The following is a 16,658-nucleotide window of genomic DNA, read 5'->3' on the forward strand; positions in this document are numbered from 1 at the left end:
AAACCAAGCTGAGAACATCTTTGCTGATGTAAAGCTGGAGATGGAATTGATAGGAACACTGGCAGAATATGCCCTGGGGTTCTCCAGAGTGCTGAAGTCTGTTAAATAGCAGAATTCTCATCAACTTGATCAAAACCAATCAATGACTCATACCAGGTCTATATGTGGGCACTGTAGTGGTAATAGGCTGATTTAAATGATTTGGGGACTGCAGAAATCCATAGTTTTGTATAGCTAATGGGTTGGCCTTAGCTACTATGTTTGGAGGATTTACATCTTGAATTCAAATGCACTGCAGACCTCCTGACACAATTGCAAATACCTGGATGCCAAGAGACAGTCTCCTGGGAGGATATAAGGTATTATACATATCCTGTACTCCATTTTAGGTGGGCTTTGCAACAGACTGTGATCTCATCTACATTTGCTTCTAACCATTCTTTGCTTCAGTGGCCTCAGCTCTAACTTGGGAAGGTTGGATGAGGTCAGTGGCTTTCAACCCTGCGTGCACATTAGAACTAACTGGGAAAATTTTTTAAATACTAATGCTCCTACTCTGACCAATTAAGTCAGAATATTTGGAGTGGGTCACACTCCAGTATTAAGTTTTCTACAAATGTGTAATTTGGAGTCCCCAAAGAAAAAGCACACAAAAATTATTTGAAGAAGTAATAGCTGAAAGTTTTCTAAATTTCATTAAAAATATAAATTGACATATCCAAAAACTTCAACAAACCCCAAGGTAGGATAAGTACAAAGAAAATCACATGAAGGCGTATCATAATCAAATTTAAGAACACCAATGTTAAAGAGAAAATCTTCAGAGAAAAAGTACTCATTGCTTACAGGGAAACATAACTAAAAATTACAAAGACTACTCAAGTGAAACTATGCAAGCCAGAAGACAATGGAATGACATCTCTAATGTATAAAGAGCAAAGGGACTTCCCTGGTGGTTCAGTGGTTGAGAATCCGCCTGCCAATGCAGGGCACATGGTTTCAAGCCCTGGTCCAGGAAGATCCCACATGCCGTGGAGCAACTAAGCCTGTGCGCCACCACTACTGAGCCTGCGCTCTAGAGCCCATGAGCCACAACTACTGAGCCCACGTGCCACAACTACTGAAGCCCGCGTGCCTAGAGTCCGTGCTCCGCAACAAGAGAAACCACCTCAATGAGAAGCCTGTACACTGCATCGAAGAGTAGACCCCGCTCACCACAACTAAAGAAAGCCCACACACAGCAACGAAGACCCAATGCAGCCATAAATAAATAAATAAATATTTTTAAAAATGTATAAAGAGGAAGGAAAAATGACTATCAACCTAGAATTCTATATCAAGTGACAGAATCCTTCAAAAGTAAAGGCAAGGGGCTTCCCTGGTGGCGCAGTGGTTGAGAATCTGCCTGCCAATGCAGGGGACACAGGTTCGAGCCCTGGTCTGGGAAGATCCCACATGCCGCGGAGCAACTAGGCCCGTGAGCCACAATTACTGAGCCTGCGCGTCTGGAGCCTGTGCTCCGCAACAAGAGAGGCCGCGATAGTGAGAGGCCCGCGCACCGCGATGAAGAGTGGCCCCCGCTTGTCGCAACTAGAGAAAGCCCTCGCACAGAAACGAAGACACAACACAGCCAAAAAATAAATAAATAAATAAATAAATTTAAAATAAAAAAGTAAAGGCAAAATAAAGAATTTTCAGATTAAAAAAACACTGAGAGAATTCATTACCACTAGCAGACCTGCATTATAAGAATTATTAACTAAAGCTCTTCTGGCTAAAGGAAAATATCAGATGGAAATCAGGTCTACACAAGCAAATGAAGAGTCTTGGAAATTCTAAATATGTGGGTAGATAAAAATGTACATGTTTTCTCATTTCTCATTTTTTTAAAGGTAGCTGACTAAATATAAAAATAACAGTATACTGTGGTGTTTATAATGTATGTATAAGTAAAATATATAACAACACTGGCACAAAGGACAGGAAGGGAAGAGGAATTATACTGTCGTAAGATTCTCACATCAAACGTAAATTTGTATAATATTAATGGAAAGTAGACTTGGTAAGTTAAATGTATATTACAAACACTAGAGCAATCACTGAAAACATAAAACGAAGAGGTACAGCTACTAAACTTACAGAGAAGATAGAATGGAATTCTAAAAAGTACTGAACTCATACACAATAAGGCAGGGAAAAAGTGAAACAAGGAACAGATGGAAAAAATAGAAAATAAATAGCAAGATGATATATTTGAACCCAATCTACCAATGACCATTCCAATTCAAAGGTCCAAGATTAATAGACTAGATAAAATTCAAGACCAAAATACATGCTGTCTACAAGATATACACTTTAAATACACAGACACAGATAGATTAAAAATAAAGGATGGAATAAAATATACCACCCAAACACTAATTATAAGAAAGTTCTATTCAGCATGGGGTATATAGTCAATAATACTGTAATAACTTTGTATGGTGACAGGTGGTAACTAGGCTTATCATGATGACCATTTTGTAATGTACATAAATACCAAATCACTGTGTTGTACACCTGGAACTGACATAGGCAAATTATACTTAAATTTGTTTAAAGTAGCAGCAAAAAAAAAGTTCTATTGTCAATATAGCTTAATAAAATAATAATAACAAAATAATTGTTTTAATTTTTATAAAGGAAGTTCTATTGACTATATTGATATCAAGTAAAATAGACTTCATAAAAAGGGGTAAAAAGGAACATTACATAATGATAAGGGGTATGGTGAAGATAAACAGTATAAACAATTTTACACCATAAATTCAAGAGCTTAGAGAAAAATGCACAAATTCCTTGAAGGGTACAAACTACCAAAATTCACTCAAGAAGAAACAGAAGGACTGAATAATCCTATATCTACAAAGTAAACTGAATTTATAGTTATAATTTTCCTTCAAAGAAAGTATCAGTTCCAATAGCTTCACTGGTAGATTCTATTTTTAAAAATTAGAAATTTTTAAATTGGAAAAAAAATACCAACTCTGTCAAACGTTTTCAGAAAACAGAGAAAGAGAAAACCCTTTACAATTCATTTTATGAAGCCAACTTATCTTGATGCCAAAACCAGAAAAAAAAAATTATTAAAATAGAAAACTACAGACCAATACTCTTCATGGGACAAAAATACTTCTAAAATATGAGCAAACTGCATTCAATGATATATAAAAAGGATAATATACCATGACTCACAGGGATTTATCCTAGGAACAAAAAGTTTAATATTCCAATATCTGTGAAATCATATGATTATCTCAAAATAAAATTTTTTAAACTCATTTGACACAATTCAACATCATTTATGGTAAAAACTCACCATATAGCAGGAATATATGCATTCACTTGCAGGACACTTGTCTTTGCATGAGGCCCAGGACCTTGCTTTCCTCGCTGAACTGGCCCTTCTCCCCAGGTTTCAATCATGCTGAGGCCCAGCAGTCCAATGTCAGCCCTGGGGGAAAAAAAAAGGGCAGTTGAACGCTTAACTGGGATCATTTTCCGAGTCAGAGGCTGAGTCTTAGAACAGCTCAGAAGTGGCCCAACAGGCCCTAACCTAAGGCTCCGGGGTGGGAAGAGCAGACTGGGAGTTCCAAAGCTCTTTCTATTGATATTCTAGAATTTCCAGTGCACTTCAGAAACTGTTTACTGACCCAGAGCCTCTGAGTGTGGCAGATCTCAGAAATCTGAAACAAGGCTGTCCTTCATTTACAAGCAGAGAAACTGAGGCCCTGACAGTTTTGCAAAGTCACACACAATTTGGAGGCAAGGCCAGAGCTCCAGCCAGGGACAGAGAGAAGTAGCCACCACCCAGTCACCAAACACAAACAGATCCCAGCATCACCCTGGGTCTTCTTTTTGATTATGAACATTTTCAAACTTACCAAAAGCTAGAAATAACATAATTAACACCCACAGATATATATCTGTCATCTAGATTGAACAACTGCTAACATTTTGTGCTATTTGCTTCATCCTTTTTTTTTTTTTGCTAAAATATTTTACATTACAAATATCACTACCTTTCACGCTTAAATTCTTCATAACCCATTTCTTTAAAAAATAAGAGCATATTCATATGTTAATTACAATGTCATTAAGGTACCTAGCAAAATTGTTTTAAATTCCTTAATAATACCCAGTCTCAATTTGTAGCAGATCCTGCTGGTGTCCATCCCACCTCTCCCGGCCCTCCTCTCTGGAAGGCAGCTGCTGCTGCAGTGGGGTGCACCCTTACACACTGACACTTCCAGCTCAAGCACCTGCATGTCCATCTGAGGGCAAGCTAGCGCTGCAAGACTTTTCACCATAACGCGGCAGGCTCAGAGTGCTAGGCAGTTAAACCCCAGGAGGGACAGGACTTGGTCATTAGATAGCCAAGCTTCCTTGCCCCTTGGAGGAACCCTTCTGAGTGTGCAGTCACTAAGGGGGTCCCAAAGCAACTGAATTCCCATGGCCCACAGCAGGAACCCACCCACTAGCTCAGCCTGCACTAGTTTTCCTCCGGAGCTTCCCTGTGTCACTCTGCAGCCCTTACTGTGCTTCGTGAGGTAACTTCCCAGGTAAACATCTCACACCCTGATCCTAGCCTCAGCATCCACTTTTAGGGACCCCAAACTAAGACAATGTTCAAGTTTTCCAATCATCTTAATCATCCTGTGTTTTCAATAGGTCAAAACCAAGAGCCTAAGCAATGTGGGGTTTGGTGGGGGCAGGGGTGCGGTCAGGGAAGATAAGAAGCCACCCTAAGTTCTGTCACTGGGCCTGGGCTCCTTGACCAGTGGGACTGGACATGTCTTGGTTTTGCCCACTCAGCTTCTGAGCCCCCTTCATACAGAAACCACCTCTCCCTGACTCTCTACTCCTGGCCCTGGGGTGGGCAAGTGAGCCAGGCCTGGACAGTCGGGGTTCCCCACTCCCCAGACCACAGGCATTTGTTCAGGGAGGAGCAACGACCCTGGTGAACCAAGGAGAGTCAGTACTAGGCTTTGGTTGCCACTGGGGAAGAGAGGTTTACTGCCTATCAGGCAGGATGTGAGCCTGGAGCTGCTGGGGCCATTTGTGCCACCCTGTGGGGACAGCTAGCCTGAGGATGAAGTCGACACAGAGGAACAAAGGCTGAGAGATGGAGCTGACAATTCCATACAAAACCTGGGCCCAGTCATGCCTGACTCCTGGCCTGTGAGTCAATCACCTCCCCTTCTGCTTAAGCCAGGCTGAGCTGGATTTCTCTCCCTCCCCGACAAAAAGCGAGTGCTGACTGCTACACAATCAAAGAGTTCTCCATTCGCTGGGAACCCCTGATTCCCGAGCTCAGTGGCTGCGCCTGTGTCATGCACCAGGTGTTCACCAAGGTGGTAAAGAAGACTGCTTTGAATGGACAAGGACCCGCAAAAAAGCCAGGTCAAGTTCTCTCCATCATTGTCCCTTGCCTCCTTCCAGCCTGTTGTCTGCACTGCCTACGAGAATGGCCCGTGTGTGCCCACCACTGTGCTTTACAGGAAAGCAAAACCTTGATGCTGGAAGGTATTATAATTTCAATAATTTGTGAATTCCCTGAAGGCCCATAACAGATACTAGTTTATACTATGCTGAAGCCCAATTTGTTTTAAATACAATAATAGCTGGTGAAAGGAGCAAGTCACTTCCCTGGGGAGTGAGCCTAGCCTACCGCCTACATCCACGTCTCCTGAAGGGGAAATTACACGCTCTGGGAATGGCCAGCTGCTTGGGGACTCACAGAAGCCCAGGAACTGTCCCCATAGGGCTGCTGTGGGTTTCCTCTGGCAGGAACAGGCTACTGCTGGTTGAGCACCTACTTCTGTGCCAGGCACTGTACCAAGTGTTCCACGTACACACCATGTATGTCTCCTCAAGACAGTCTGGAGAGAGGGACCACCGTCCTCATGGGACAATTGAGGGAACGCAGGGCCAGAGAGGTAAGTGACTTCCCAAGGTCACGAAGCATTTGTGATGGAGCTGGTATTCATTTCTAGGTCTAGAAAACATGCTTTTCCCGTAAGTCCTCTATCTTTTCCCACTAACTTTAGTAGGGGTTCAATAAGCACGTATAGGGCTGTGAACAGAATTTCAATTGTCTGCACACTGACCCTCTGGCCAGTGAATTGGGAGATGAGACCACACAGATGTTGTCCACATACAGAGAGCGTGTTTAGAGAAACAGGGCTTCCCGAACTGGCTGGGCTTCTTTTCAGGAAGTCTGGAGCAGGTACTGAGCATCCCTACTTTTTTAACGAGAGTCCTAGGTGGTTCTTGTGATTAAGCACTGTTGACAGCTGTGCCATGGGGAGCTATGACAGACAGAAAGGACAGACAGAAAGTGGCTGTGACACTCCTCTTACTCAGATTGAAGTGGAGGGAGTAGCCGTGCCTAGTTACCGACCAAGGTGAGTGCAACTGGGGGCGAGTGAGGGCGGGACCAGAAATCAAGGAATTTTACTCCTGCCCGTGACAGCGAACAGAGCGGTTTGTTTCTCCTCCAACCCTGAGGGTTTTAGAGGGTTTTTATCTGTACTGAGACTACAGCCAGGACCATGGGTACGGGGCTGTTGAGCGGCTCGCGCTATTCAGGAAAATAAGACATTTGCATTTTCCATTACTATTTCACTCTCCAAGTCACCTCTGCTGCAAAGCTGATGAACAGAGCCTTCAAGACATCAGCTCAAAGCTCAGAGAAGAGAAAGCCCAGGAATGCCTTAAATGCCAACTGCTGCCAACTTCCACACCCTGGTCCCCTGGTCGGGCCAGGGAGCCATGCGGTAGCGTGTGACTCTTCCAGAACCAGTGAGGCCCCTGGGAGAACCCTGGGCTGGGCAGGGCAGGGCAGCCTTACCTGGAGTTACTCACCCGGAAAGGAGGGAAAGTCTGTGGACTGGGAACTATGGCACCATGGAAGGGCTTAAGCCTCCATTTCTACAACTGAAAATGGGGATAACTGTATTTTTCCATGTGCTATCTGTTGTTAGTATTCTCACCTCATCTAAACGCAGACTCTACCTTCAAAGATCCATTCATTTTTCACCTGACTCTGAGCACCTAATTATATAGTGTCAGGACTGGAAGAGCCTTCTAGAGATCCCCCATCTAGTCAAACCCATTTATGCCACAGATGGAGGGAAAAAAACAGAGAGGTTCAAACACTTAAGAAGGTCACACAGAAGTTGGTCTAGAGCCAAGACAAGCCCCAGCCCACCCAGCTCCCGGTTCCTCACCACCCCACCAGCAGGCTTGGCAGTTTCTCATACTGCAGACATGGTGAGTCTCACAAAAATTTTGGTGTATCTAAAAAAAAAAAAAAAAAAAAAAAAAAAGGATTGATTTTGATGTTTTGAGGCTTCGTGAAACCAGCAATTTTAATCAATTTTTCAAAATTGCTAATTCCATCCATCCAAGGAACTCACACACAAACAGAAGGGCTGATTGAAATTTAAATGGCGGCTGGCTTGTTAGCTGCAGGCACCAGGCTGGGTATCTTCATATGCAAGTCTGCAACTGTGTCCCGGCCTGGCAGCAAGAAGAAGCAATCTCCCTGAGACACTCGAAGGCATTAAGAATTCAGGCAGCCAAAACGAGAAGCAACAACATGAAATCATAAAACAAAGACAGATCATTATTAGCGCCAACATAATGTGTTCCCATGTCCTCCGATCTCATTTAGAGCCCTGCCCGTCGTCTATTGAAACTATAATTAGGCTGATAGGAACCAGAGGATTAAAGTAACTTTCTCCCCTGAATTGCGAGGATTTCAAACAAGCAAAGAGAGGGAGGAGATAAACCTGAGAACGATTTTAATATTCTGGGCTGCTGCTCCCACAACAGCACAGGCTGACAAACAATGGCCGGTTCCCTCCCGAGGTGGCCTGGGGAGGGATGTTACATCGCTGTCCAGCCCACCTCAGGGATGGCAAGCCCACCTCCCTCCCCAGCCAAACCTTCGCCTTTGTCCTTGACACCTCACGCTTAGTGACCCCTTCTAGGGTCTGACTCAGAAACCCTTTGCCAGTCCGTCCTCCTCTCACTTCTCACAGCCTCTGCTGGTGTGACCTCGTCCTAACACACCTGCCGCAGCTACTGCATCAAACTCCTGTCTGGCCTGCAAGATCCAGAGGGCAGGGACCCCTGATCTCTTACTTCAGTCTCTGGTGCCTTTAGTTAGATGCCACTTTCCCGCCTTAGTCGGGCTCCTCATGGCCACCAAGGTCACCTTTCTCATCCCTTCTATCTATAAACCAATTATGGGACCCACTCCTCCACCCACGAAATAGCACCAACCCCAGCAAACATTGAAGCCCCTTCCCATCTGTCCCCACGCTGCCTCTCTGGCCCCTCCTATCCCTGGCTCTGGTGGCACGGGACCACTTGCCCACCAGAATATGCTGCACACTTTGCCCCTCAGGCCAGCGCACACACACAGCTCCAGCCCACCGCTCCTTTATGTGGCAAAATTCTACATGTCCTTCCCTATTCCCTTCTCTTCACCAGAGCCCCTTGGGAGTCTATCATTCCCTCCTCAGAGCACCCACGGGACTGTCCTCACCCTCCTCCCAGATGTGGCCCTCAGTGTCGGTGACCCCGTGGCGACCCTCCAGTGGACTTTAGCTCTGCAAGGGGAAGGACCAGACCATGCTCAGGCTCACATTGGTGGAATCTAGTGCTTGGCTGGAATCATGGGATCAAAGTTCATTTTAACACTGATCAACCTGGACATGCTATTTGGGACCCCAGCAGCACTCAGCCTGGAAAACTCTTACTGCCTCTCCCTGTATCCTCTTTTCCCTGCAGGTCTCATCAACTGGAGAGTGTTTCCTGTGTGAGTGTGAATGCGTGTGCAAGAGAGTATGTGGGAGTATGTGTGCATGTGTGTGTACCTGGGGTGGGTGCACAAACATGCACATGGAGAGTCCGGACGAGCTGGGTGAAGAGGAACTCTCACTTCCTGACTGAGGCGTCTGTACAAGGGAGGAAGAGCGACTGTCCTCACCTGGGATCAGAGGAGCAGGTCAGCATCCAAATTTCCCACAGTCACTTGCACAAAATGTAATATTGCCTCATCCAGGACTTCACATTCCAAGTTCTCAGATGCCTCAAGAGCTGATTCGAAAGTGGTAAAACAGCAGCATCTGACAGTCCTTCACCAAGTGTCCACTGAGCAACTAGGAAGTGCCAGTCATGGTGCTAAGCGCCCAGCCCTTCCCTTCCCAGCCTCAGTTCCCCCACCTGTGAAATAAGGGGGAATCTAAATAGCTAAGGGCCTATGCAGCCAGGAAAATCTGACCTCTACTTACTGCCCCTTGAGGGTGTGACTGCTGCATTCCATCACCTGGGCCAGCAGGGGAAAAGCTTTGTGGCCCATCAGGGAGCACTGGGCCTTTCTAAATGGCCGCCACATGCCTGCACTTAGAGGGGCCGAATAAAGGGGGTGGAAGTGCTTCATCCCCACTTGACTGATGTGGAAACTGAAATCCAGGGAGGTAAAGGCGAGGACCAGTTCATCCCTGGAGAGGTCCAACCAGGCCCTCAGGCCCCTCCCACCTGCCCTTTTTCTTTTGTTTCCCTGCATAAAACTACTCATTGTCTCTGAGAGTTGTGGGGAGGGCAGAAAGCAGCTGAGAACTGTTGGCTCACTTTCCTCATCCCCTCCTTTAAAAGATAAGATTTCTTTGCTCAGAGAAAAAGCATGTGCAAATGTGAGTTTTCCATCTATGCTTGATGTGTATGCGGGTGAGCGTGTCCACGAGAGGGAATGTGTGTGTGTGAAGGCAATTTGATGTGGGTTGTGTGCATGAAATCAAGTCACATGGGTACACGTGTGTGTATGTGAGTACACCAGCAGGTGCATGTGGGCGTGTCATTGTGTGAGCAGCATTGTGACTGTGTATTTCAGATGTACAAGTATGAATATGTGTACCCACGTAGGTGTATGCGTGTGTGTGCTGTGTTACACAAATATGTTGTATTTTGGATTGAGGAGAATAAAAGGCCATAAAACGCACATGCTTCCAGAGATGAAAACCACATAGCCTGATCCCAATGACAAGTGTCGATGGCTTTTCCCAAGACCTCTGTCAAATAAAATCATCCTCATTTAGGCTAACTTACGATTCCCACATGACCCCAAAGATCAGACAAGTAGCATCAGCTAATGTCACATGCAGGCTCCCACTTCCTGGATGGGTTCATTAGATTCAGGGTACCAAGGAAATCATAATGCGGTCTCCTTAGAGTTTTATTAGAGGTAGATTTCCTTACAGTCAGGCTGATCCAGAGGCAGCTTCTTCATCTGCAAACTGGATGGATGGCGCCTGCCTGGTGGGGGTGTTGTGAGGGTGAAGTGGGGTAGCAGATGTGTGAGGCCCAAGGCCAGCACCTGGCACATAGTAGGTGCTCAGCCCACGTCACCTGTACTTCATTCTGACAGCTAAGGGGCCTGCGCTTTGGCTGCCAGGCATCATTAATGCCCGCTCCTCTTGTGCTGGACCAAACAGGCTTTGGCAGGGTCAACCCCGCCCAGCAGCCCCTCATTGTACATGCCCCATTAGTTGCACAGTGCCCCAAAGTACAACGGGAACGCTTCCTACACTGTTTCCTCTGCTAAATACCTCTGTGACAGCTTCTTGGCAGGAGCAGAGTGCCAGGGTTAACATATGTTAAGAATATGTGCTGCAGGCATCCCACCTCAACGTGGAAGCAAGAGGGATCCACACCTCACCAGGGCCATCCCTGAGCCCGCAGCCTGGAAATCTGGTTTCCCCGGTGCCCCATGCAGCCTCACCCAGGAGCCCCCAGGGGAATCTCAGCCTGGGACAAATCTTCTTGGTTATCTCATCTGCCCTTCTCAGAGTTCAGAACACCCTCTCCTGCATCCCTGCCTAGTGACCAACCAGCCTCAGCTTACACAACCACCAACAGGACACTCACCACCCCCAGGGGAAGCCGAGTACCCTTCCAATACTTCCTCTGGGTCAGGCTCTGAATAGGACACTGGGATGAGACTGTGAAAAAGTTACAGCCATGCCCCTAAAGGGCTTACAGTCAAATGGAAATTTCTAACCAATATCATTGTGAGGGTAGGGATTGCTGGTATACTCTCCCTTCAGGGGTCCTGCCCCACCTTTCCAGCATGTCCTCCAATCCCAGAAAAGGCAGTGACTAGACATATGGCAGGCCACAGTCTGAAGCTTCATGGCCCCAAGAAGGGCCTCTCCCTGCTACATCACAATGTTACCTTCTTTACATCTAATATCCAGGAGCTGGGGGAAGCTGGGTATCACACCTACACAGCCACAGTAGCGTTTGGCCCCAGAAGCCCCCGTCTTCTGGGGAACATGCTGGTCTTCCTAGAAGGGCAGAACTGGGGAGTTCCAGGTCCCTGGAGCAGACATAATTTGGTCATTTTGTGGGTGATTAACTCAAGGCTTTGAGAGGACATGTGATTATTCCAAAGTCATACAGCTATGGGGATCCCACCTCTGGTTTTACATCTAGGTCAGCATGCTACAGGGTTCCAGGCTTTGGTCAGTGAGGTCAGTGGATGGTGGCCTTTCCAGGAGGCTAAGTTCAAGGGTTGTTTTTACTGGGCATGGTGCTGCTGAGAGCATCCTCTTAAGTTGTTCCATTTATGAGTTCCATGTCTCAGTTACCATCCCATGAAATTCATCATTTAGACTAAAAACCCTCACTGACTGAATCTATACTAGGTGACGTCTGTGCTCAGAGCTTCCAGGAAGAGGGACGTGAAGATGGTTGGGAAGCGGAACAACAAAGGAGATGCAGTGTTAATGTTAAACAATGCTAGCTGCTGCGTCAGAAAAATCCCCAAATCTCAGAGACTTAACAGGATAAGGTCTGTTTCTTGGTCATATTACATGTCTAATGCAGGGCAGTAGGAAGCTCTGATCCATGCAGTCATGCAGGGAACCAGGCTGCCAGAGGATCTGTCATCATGTAGCTGTGCCACCTGGATCACACAGCATCTGTGGTTGCTGCAGAAGGGGAAGAAAGGGATGGAGGACTCCTGCCAGCTCTTAACTGCCTCCGCCAGGAAGTGACACATGTCACTTCTGCTCACAGTCCAGAACTAGTCACATGGCCCCACTTTCCAGCCAGGGAGGCTGGAAATGTAAGGGATGACATGGGATCTTTGGTGAGCACTCACTGTCTCTGACACAGACATTTTGGCCTCACTCCTCCAGGGGCTTACAAATTGGCCAGGGAGAAAAGAAACGTCTTCTGGGGAAGAGAAACTGGTCCATGGGTTTGTGTGACACTGGAGGCCAGAGAAGGGAGAAGTCCATGAAGAGGATAAAGATAATCAAGGAAGGCTTCCTTCAGGAGGTTGACCTAGAAAGAGGTATTTATTCAACACCAAGGTGGGAACAGATAGAATGTTTCACTAGTCTCAGAAGAAGGAAGGTGGAGGCCCTGGAGAGAGGGAGTTTGGTCAAACCTTTGGGGCCAAAGAGAGGCCCTTGAGGAACAGCCTGGGGAACTGGACTGGGAGGGGGTGGGCAATTAGTATGAAATAGGCATCAAGGGAAGGAGAGGCTTCCTAGGGAAGGATTAGAAGCAAGGGACATTTAAAGGGCTCTTCTGGGAATCCTGGAGAGGGGAAATGAAGACAGAGAGGATGGCATTGAGCAGGGATCAGACAGGAGAGACATCTTACATGGAGCCAGCTAGTCTCCAGGACAATCACCCAGCTGGTGATGGAAATGCCTCTGAGCCTATAAAATCCTGACCTCCATCCCACACAAGGAGCTTCTGGAAAAGCTGCAGCATTAACCCCACGAGAATGTCTGTTCAACAACTGTGCTGAAAATGAGATGATTTGATTTCGGGTGGTAAAGCACATCTTGAAGTTAAACTCTTGGCTCTACTTTTAAACCCTCTCAAGTGGGTTAGAATAGCTGGCTCATCCTTAATGGATGGAGCTGGGCACTCCCTTCCCCTACCAGCCACTCGAGAGGGTGTGAAGACACACAAGGTCTCCCTTTTGATAGCACATTTCTCCCCTGCATGGGGGTCACATTGCACTAGGGCTTGTAGGCAGGGAGGGGAAATGCTTGAGGACCTGGATTCTGGAAGGCAAGAGGGAGCAGGCCCATCTCCTCTGCATAGGAGTCTCTCATAACTCAAGTTAAGCTTCTGTTCTGGAGCCAATGACCCTCCTCTACCAGCACCTGGACTATGTCCTGAGGTCACAGGTGGGAAAGGAGGGTGAGAGGATGTGAAGTCAGGACCAGCAACGACCTGGGAGGTTGCTTGGAGGGTGCGTGGTCAGGCTTCAGTGGGCTGATTAGCTGATCAATATCATATGCTTGGCTCCGCAGGGTAAAATTCCAACTGACAAGTGGTTCATGGGATTTACAGGGAGGCCCAATTTTCTAACAGTCAAACTTACCAATGAAATGTGCCACCTCAAGGAAAAGACTGTGGTCTCTATCACTGGAAAGCCCAGACGACCACCAATTTCTCAGCTGGTATAAAAAGGGGTCAGACAGGAGCGAAGCTAATGCCCTGGCAATTCTGACGTACTAAGGGGCTTATTCACAATCCTGGTTACCTGACAAGTCTGCACATTGTCGTAGGGTGGTTACTTTGACTCAGTTTGCCCAGAACATTCCCAACTTTAGTACTGAAAACCCTTAGTCCCAGGCAAACTGAGACAACTGGTCACCCTACTTCGTAGGCCCCATAGGTGACAGCCTTGAAACTCACATTTAATCCTTTAGGACCGGGTAATTCAGTGGTTCAAGGTTGTGGCGTGCCATGCGTCACCATCATTTGTTATGCACGCTAAGGCTGAAAAAAGGGTCAAAGTTTGCAAAGAGTTTTTTTTAATGAGTGGATTCAAGGTTGTTCATAGACGAACACCATTCTAACCTACACGCATCCTAACATGCTTTCTTGTATGGGATGAAAAGAAGCAAAACTCTGGGTAGTTAGCGTGCCAGAGCGCTGCTTTATCAGCAGCTGAAGTGAGCAGCCAATCCTGATATGAGCCGGTTGGGAAATCACTACAGACCGTTACTACCTTGAGAATAAGAAAGGAAGCACCACCCGTGAAGCATTCTTGGCAAAAGAAATGAACCTGAATCTGGAGAAGCCTTTAGATCTAGCCTCTAGTGTAACAGATACCAAGGAGAGAGGAACCAGTTCTGCCACCACAAGAAAGAAGGCAACCAAATCCTGAATGTGGGACATTCTATTCTTCATCAAGCCAAAAGCAGGAGAAATAAGGGGGTGGGAGAAGGGGGCAGAGAAGCTGCTCTGTTTAGAGCCATGAAAACCAAATACAAAGAGAGGGTTGAGTTTGGACAGGAGTCAAACAAACTGACTGAAAACAAGGACATATTTTCTGGACTTAGCAGAAATATTTGAATACGGATGGGACATTAGAGTAGTAAACTCAATGCCTTCTGAGCTGTGAGTTTTCCAGGCTGGCTGGTAGGAACAGAAACTATAGTCATCCCTGTGCAAGCTCCATGCTCTATTCCTGATAATCCTCTGGGTGTTCCCCCTCACCCCCCCAGGTAATTGCCTCACATGCATATGCTGATGAGAACTCTGCCAGTACTGGAGGGGGACCTGGTGCAGCTCTATCAACTGCAGTCTCCCTGCACCCTCGGCTCCATCCCCTCCAATCAGGGAGTCCACCAGGCTCCTTGGGCCCCCCTCCCTGTGCTGCAGGCTGGGATTCACTCCAGGCAGGTAACCGGGGACAGTCATAGGGCTCACCTCATTTGTCTCCCATCTCTCGTAGATCACAGCACTTTGCTTCCTGATGCCCACCGTCTTGAAAACCGTGGTTCTTATGTTCTATTCTTTCTTCAGACAGGAGGCTAGATCCAGTGCCTGTTATTCCATGTGGGCCAGAAATGAAGTCCTCCCAACAGCTTCGACAGGTGGACAGAGCAGGAAGGACCATGTCCATTTCACAGACCGGGACCCCGGGGCTCTGAGAAGCGGACCAGCCTGCCAGCTCTAACTTGCTATGGACTCTAGCCCTGGGCTCTAATTTCAGGGCACTTTCAGCAGGCTCCTCAGGTAGGCTATCCTGGCAGGCCTCAAGCACCCAAGTTTGGGCCTGGCCTGCTGGGGGAAGGCACTTTCTAGCTCTTTCCACTGGGGTCTGAAGAGCTGGCGCTAGCCTGTGCTAGTTGTGAGTTTCCGTCAGCATTTTTTCCCCTGTTATCAACACTATATAAAATAAACATTTGTCTGACTTGAGGTTTTTGGCTTTCATGGACTGTTTCCCATCTGTTTCTTTTTTTCCTTCCCTCTGCCCCACTCCCTAACTCTCATTCTCACCTCCTGGCCCCGCAGGCCCAGCAACGCCATTCCCATTCACCCCTAACACAACACACACTCACACACACACTCTCACACACTCACACACACACACACACTCACACTCTCTCTCACTGGACTATGTTCTTTGCTTTGGGAAGCACTGGTAGTCTTTCCTTTCTTCGCACTGCTTTGCTTTCTTTTGCCCTTTCTCCCATATCCCAGCTCTTCTCTGAGCATCTTTCTATATTCTGGTGTGAAGCACCACCGTCCTACTTCCAGCTCTGCTCCTTGCTGTGTGACCTTGAGCGAATCACAAAACCCTCTAAACTCTTATTCCCTCTGAGCCGTAAATCCCCACCAGGTCCTGCGGGTGTGCATCCCAGAGCACCTTCCGCTGACCGCCAGAGGCGGCATGGCATGAGGCACACTGGGGCTGGAGGTCCAGGTTCTGCTGCTCCTGACCGTGTGGCCCTGCAGAGATGCCCAGGCTCCCCAAGTCTCCGGTTCTAACCTGTAAAGTGGAGACAAGGATCCTGCACAGCTGGCATTGTGGGCGGGGTGTGAGGGCTCTCTGCTTCCCTGGGGCAACTCTCACATTTGACACAAACGGTTCATGGGGTTCTGGCGGCACGTGGACACATATGGCAATGAGATGACCCCAATCAAGCACGCTCAGAGAATGGAGGGGACTCTCTGGCGACACAGACCCTGGCCTAAAGCCTTGCTGTTACCCAGCACACATCACCTCCTGGCCCAATTTCCCTGACACGAAGAACATAGTTCATAGCTAAGAAAGAATACAGATATATAATTATTTTATCTTTTTGATCATCTTCACTTGAGAAAATTAGAAAGATACAGTAGAGTATATTAAGGAAAATTTTTTAAATAGCTCATAGCCCCTTCACCCAGAGATAACCAATAAACTGATCTATTTTTTCTTTCAATTTTTATATATATAAACGCATAAGTACACATATTTTGAAATTATAGACAGGAAGGAAAACATGTAGATGCATGCCGTGGTAAGAATTTCATAAGCCACATAGGCATGCATGCAAAAAATATCATTTTCATCATATTTTTCTACATGTGCAGTTCATTTCTTCCTTGAGTCCCATTTTCCCTGACAGCAGAAGTGATAACCCAGTCAGTCCTGGGTGAATTCAGTCACTTCAGGTTTTCTCCTCAGTAAATGCAGATTTCAATGCAGTCAGCTCAGAACTTTTCTCCCTCCGTCTCACCATTCCTAAAAGGCTGGTCTAAGGTACCCATGAGGCTAGGATGGGGGCTTTGGACAGGGGTCC

General features: G+C 46.9%; 1 long non-coding RNA gene across 1 annotated transcript in view; it reads right to left on the minus strand.

The window, feature by feature from the left end:
- LOC130705024 (uncharacterized) overlaps positions 1 to 14,879 on the minus strand; it is a 328,482-nt gene extending 313,603 nt beyond the window's left edge. Inside the window, exons 1-2 of the long non-coding RNA XR_009005627.1 lie at positions 14,797 to 14,879; positions 3,359 to 3,493 (exon numbers count right to left, since the gene is read on the minus strand). This is a non-coding gene — a long non-coding RNA (uncharacterized LOC130705024). The remainder of the gene's footprint in view (positions 1 to 3,358; positions 3,494 to 14,796) is intronic.
- Positions 14,880 to 16,658: the final 1,779 nt, after the last annotated feature.

The sequence above is a fragment of the Balaenoptera acutorostrata genome, chromosome 16 (genome assembly GCF_949987535.1).
Source record: "Balaenoptera acutorostrata chromosome 16, mBalAcu1.1, whole genome shotgun sequence".
NCBI lineage: Eukaryota > Metazoa > Chordata > Mammalia > Artiodactyla > Balaenopteridae > Balaenoptera > Balaenoptera acutorostrata.